The sequence below is a fragment of the Amphimedon queenslandica genome, unplaced genomic scaffold (assembly GCF_000090795.2).
Source record: "Amphimedon queenslandica unplaced genomic scaffold, v1.1 AMPQUscaffold_13188, whole genome shotgun sequence".
Lineage (NCBI taxonomy): Eukaryota > Metazoa > Porifera > Demospongiae > Haplosclerida > Niphatidae > Amphimedon > Amphimedon queenslandica.
In genome coordinates this window covers 78,789-84,095 of record NW_003546576.1, presented here as the reverse complement: position 1 = coordinate 84,095, position 5,307 = coordinate 78,789, and the positions used below count along the sequence as shown (strand labels likewise).

The following is a 5,307-nucleotide window of genomic DNA, read 5'->3' as shown; positions in this document are numbered from 1 at the left end:
GATAGTTCCTAATACTCCCAAATCAGAAGGTTTCTCCTTTTGTGAGCCCTGCATACAAGGCAAGCAACATAGAAAGCCATTTCAATCCTTAAAAGAAATAAGATCCCAAGGAAGATATAAGGCACTCACAGTGATGTGTGTGGGCCAATGCCTACTGAAGCCAATGCCTACTGAATCACTGGGTAGGAAGAAGTATTTTGTGTCCTTCATTGACGACTACACTAGATATTGTAGCATTGATTTAATGAGAAATAAGTCCATTGTCACAGACAATTTAAAAAAGTTTGAAGCCCTCATTTGTAACCTGACTGGCCTTATGGTTGGTACTTTACGTTCAGATAATGGTGGTAAATACTCCGTTGAAGCTAGCCACACATTCACCAGCCTCACATACCGTAGTAAACTAAAATTAAATTTCTGTCGTTTCAAAACATTCCTAAGCAAATGCGTGGGCAAGTGACTATAATAACATTCTTAATTCTTGTTTTTTTTTGGAATTTGGATGATGAGTCTTTAGAACTGTTCCTTGTCTGACTTATTGTATTAACATTTAATAATATTGAGTGTTTCTTTATTTGTAGGGAAACATGAGAAGCATTCAAGTCATTTGAAAATGAAAAAATTGAACTGCTAAACTAGTCAACTCTAGTTATATGCATTGAAAGCTATCTTCCCTATGATTATTATTAACCAAAAATAAATTAATTTATAAAAACATGTAGATACCATGATACCATTAAATGTGACCATAATTGACAAAAGGTACCTTATGGCGGATTTTAAAATTCATCATTATAATGAAAAATATCAACCTGTGAGTGCTCTGTTGAAAAACTATTGTTTCTAAAAGTTACATAGTAACTTTTTGCATCCTGTTCAGTAATTTTATAATAAATGGAGCTCAGGAAGTTCGGTTTTTATGGCTATAAAGACACATTTCACTACCCGCCATAAGGTACCTTTTGTCAATTATGGTCACAAATTGCAAATGTATCAATAAATCAGTTACATGTACAGATCAAAATACAATTATAATTGATATCCATTATTTTATTTTTATTAATACTTTGCAATTATAATAGAACAACAGATTAAAATGACAAAAAGTCTAGACAATGAAAAGTTGAGGGCCTGAGTCTTACAGAAACAATGAAATGAATGTAAAACTATGCATGGGAGGCATAGATCTGTTAGAGTAAGCTCATCATAAAAAAACAAACTAGAAAATGACTAAAAGCATTTGAAAAAATATGAAATAATAATAATAATGATAATAATATCTATTAATACCTCCATTAAAAATTTATATATCACATGAAAAACAAAGCACTATTATAGAGTGAAAAAAGTAAACAGAATGTAGGAGGGGAAACAACAACTACACCTACCAAGGTGACACCCATTTTCACAACCTCTAGATGTAGATGCACATAAAAATGAGTCTTCTGTCCATCCACTAACTTTAGTTTTTGCTGACTATGGGAAAATGTGACTAAAATTTGTCATTTTGTCTTAGTCCTGGGAATGACAACCACACCCACCAAAGTGACACCCATTTTCGCAGCCACTACATGTAGACGCACATAAAAATGAGTCTTGTCCATCCACTAACTTAGTTTTTGCTGACTATGAGAAAATGTGACTAAAGTTTGTCATTTCATCTTAGTCCTGGGAGTGACAACCACATCCACCAAAGTGACACCCATTTTCACAACCCCTAGATGTAGACGTACATAAAAATGAGTCTTTTGTCCATCCACTAACTTTAGTTTTTGCTGACTATAGGAAAATATGACTAAAATTAAACATTTCGTCTGAGTCCTGGGAGTGACAACCACACCCACCAAAGTGACACCCATTTTCACAACCCCTAGATGTAGACGTACATGAAAATGAGTCTTTTGTCCATCCACTAACTTTAGTTTTTGCTGACTATAGGAAAATGTGACTAAAATTAAACATTTCGTCTGAGTCCTGGGAGTGACGACCACACCCACCAAAGTGACACCCATTTTCACAACCCCTAGATGTAGACGCACATAAAAATGAGTCTTTTGTCCATCCACTGACTTTAGTTTTTCCTGACTATGGGAAAATGTGACTAAAATTAAACATTTTGTCTTAGTCCTGGGAGTGACAACCACACCCACCAAAGTGACACCCATTTTCACAACTCCTAGATGTAGACGCACATAAAATTGAGTCTTTTGTCCATGCAATAACTTTAGTTTTTGCTGACTATGGGAAAATGTGACTGAAATTTATCATTTCATCTTAGTCCTGGGAGTGACAACTACACCTACCAAAGAGACACCCATTTTCACAACCCCTACGTGTAGACACACAAAAATGAGTCTTGTCCATCCACTAACTTTAGTTTTTGCTGACTATGAGAAAATGTGACTAAAGTTTGTCATTTTGTCTTAGTCCTGGGAGTGACAACCACACCCACCAAAGTGACACCCATTTTCACAACACCTAAATGTAGACACACATAAAAATTTGTCTTTTGTCCATCCACTAACTTTAGTTTTTGCTGACTATGAGAAAATGTGACTAAAATTAAACATTTCGTCTTAGTCCTGGGAGTGACAACCACATCCACCAAAGTGACACCCATTTTAACAACCCCTAGATGTAGACGCACATAAAAATGAGTCTTGTGTCCATCCAATAACTTTAGTTATTGCTGACTATGAGAAAATGAGAGTGAAATTTGTCATTTTGTCTTAGTCCTGGGAGTGACATCCACACCCACCAAAGTGACACATATTTTCACAACCCCCAAATGTAGACGTACAGAAAAATGAGTCTTTTGTCCATCCAATAACTTAAGTTTTTGCTGACTATAGGTATGTATGCAAAATGTTAAGTTATGCAATTGATGAAGGTGATAACTTGTTACTACTGCTGTCTCCTGAGACACCTGGCATTGTGCAATATCAGTGTGACCAATCAGAAGCTCAGGCTGGTATATTACCTAATACTTTTGACCGTGTCTTCACTTTTGAATTTTTATCTTCAGAGAAAGGAATCTACAGTTAGTATGGTAAGTGAAATGGCTAAGGATTAGGACATTTAAGGTCTATTTTATGTAGGCACCAAAAGCTAAATTCAAAAGTATTAATTCAGATGATTTAGCATTATTTATAGCAAAAGAAGGCTACCCACCACCAAAAGCATCAAGTGTTAAAGATGGGTACTGGGTGACATAGGCGGCTGCAGGGGCAGGCAATGAGGGCAATGCCCTACTAGAATGTCTTACCGGAAGATGACATCATCATAATTAGCAGTTAATTAATAGTTATTTAGTAGTTATGGCATGATTAATTCATAATTATAGCTAATTATAATGACAAAAACTACATTATTTTGCTCCACAAAGTGATAATTAGTGGAGAATAAGCTGCTAACTGCATGGTTTATTCACAGTAAGCTTCATAGGTCCATATCTATGGCCACTTCAGGAAGACATAATCTACAGTAACCAGCAGCTAGAATAACTGACTCTTTCATGTAGCAGCTTCATTATTATCATCATAGTCAGCTAGGACTCATTCAACAGCTAAATCACCTAGCTATAGATACTCTATATTGATAGAGGTCTTTTAGGTGCTAAAATTTTCTCCTTTTGAACATAAGAATGGCAGGGTAACTCTTCATTGACAGAGGCGTCACTGCAGGTAGGGCAGTTGCCTCACCAATATTTTGAAGATCAGTAGCCATTTTTTATTAAAATTAGTTATTAATTCAAGTTAATTCATTTAATTACCTTCCAGAAAAGACTCCATCACTGCTTACTTCTTCACACACACCAACAACTGACTCATAATGTAGAAATACAGTCGGTAGTTAAGCAATTTATTGCTGCAAATGAACTCCATTATGAATTTTGGGCTTCAAAAGTTAATCAATCAATCAATTAATCGACCAAAATTGACCACACCCACCATGAATATTAATTAGATATGGCAAAAATTTTCACGCGCTTCGTGCGCAAAAACATTCCTTCTCCTCTATGCACCTAGTGCCCTACCAATCTTTCAAGGCCAGCGACGCCCCTGACTGAGTAGTTCAGAGATTTTTTCAACTGGATTTTTCCCCAAATTGCTGAATTAGAAGTCATAACAGGCTTAAACTCAAGAGCATGGCATGTGGGTGCGGTCAGAGCCACACCTACTTTTGACCACTCCCACTTTTAGCCACACCTTTGCCCTACTTGCAGTAAAATCCTGCAGCCACTTATGCTGGGTGAAAGCTGCTCAGCATTGCTGCAGAGTGAAACACCCATCAGTGCAATTGTGATGCTGTGCGCCATCGATGGGAGAGAAATTTTGAATGTGTTCAACAAAAAGTATCAGAGGTACACATAAGCCATCTCCAATAATGTCAGATGTAAAGTCCATTAAAACTTGATGTACAGCATATTTTATTGTGTTATAGAGCACTCAATAAGTACATCTACAACAAGAATATAAAAACGAGAGAGGTGACATAGAAACTGTAAACAATATTCCCCTTTGGTGGTGCTTGTTTTACTTCATCTTTGCAGAATGAAAGTGCTACTGGATTATGTTTGAAACTCATTACACCCTGTGAAAATGTACACGTAGGTTGTACAATTAATAACAATAAATACACAACAACTCTCATTTAGAATGAGAGTTTAACAGCTACATGTACACCTAAGAAAAAGGAGTTAGATATCAAGGTAAGAAGTAAATTCTTTATTATCTACCATATAGCGCTGTAATTTGGCGGAGTTTTACTTTGGCGATTGGCGGTTTGCAAGCAGAATCACCAATATTACAACCACCAATCATCAAAGTACATGCTCAGTAATGCAGGTATGGACAAAAATCGCCAAATTAAAAACCGCCAATTAAAATGTTACATCAAAATTGCCAAAGTGAAGCGCCACCAAAATAAAGCACTATATGGTATTGTTATATGTAGACGCAGGTATTAGACTTTACTGCTGTTGACAAAAATACACCACAAGAGGAGTAAAAAAAAAGGGATCTATTACTAAGGTAGTTTTTAACAGTAATATCAATTTTGTTATTTTTACAAAACATTACTTTCTATTTCAAAAAAAATTTTTAGAGTTATCACAATTAAATTAATAATTTTGTGAGAAAGAGAGTCTCCGCATCCGATTCTGTCACCAGCTTGCTCTATGAAGTCTAAGAGTCTGACCGTGATCCGTTCCGACGAACTCTGGGGCTAAACGATGAATCCAACAGTTGCTCCTTTAGTTAGCGCAGCTGAATGAATGGCTAAATTGCGAAGAGTTAACAAATTGTA

The 5,307-nt window shown here is 36.0% G+C and overlaps 1 long non-coding RNA gene across 2 annotated transcripts; it reads right to left on the bottom strand.

Annotated features, from left to right (window-relative positions):
• Nucleotides 1-1,643: 1,643 nt before the first annotated feature.
• Nucleotides 1,644-2,178, bottom strand: LOC109584626 (uncharacterized). 2 transcript variants are annotated; one of them, XR_002186091.1, is made up of 4 exons: nt 2,071-2,178; nt 1,918-2,023; nt 1,765-1,870; nt 1,644-1,717 (listed from the first exon to the last, which is right to left on the bottom strand). It is a non-coding gene; the product is annotated as an uncharacterized LOC109584626 (long non-coding RNA). The 2 variants fall into 2 exon arrangements; XR_002186090.1 differs by having other exon boundaries at nt 1,644-1,870.
• Nucleotides 2,179-5,307: the final 3,129 nt, after the last annotated feature.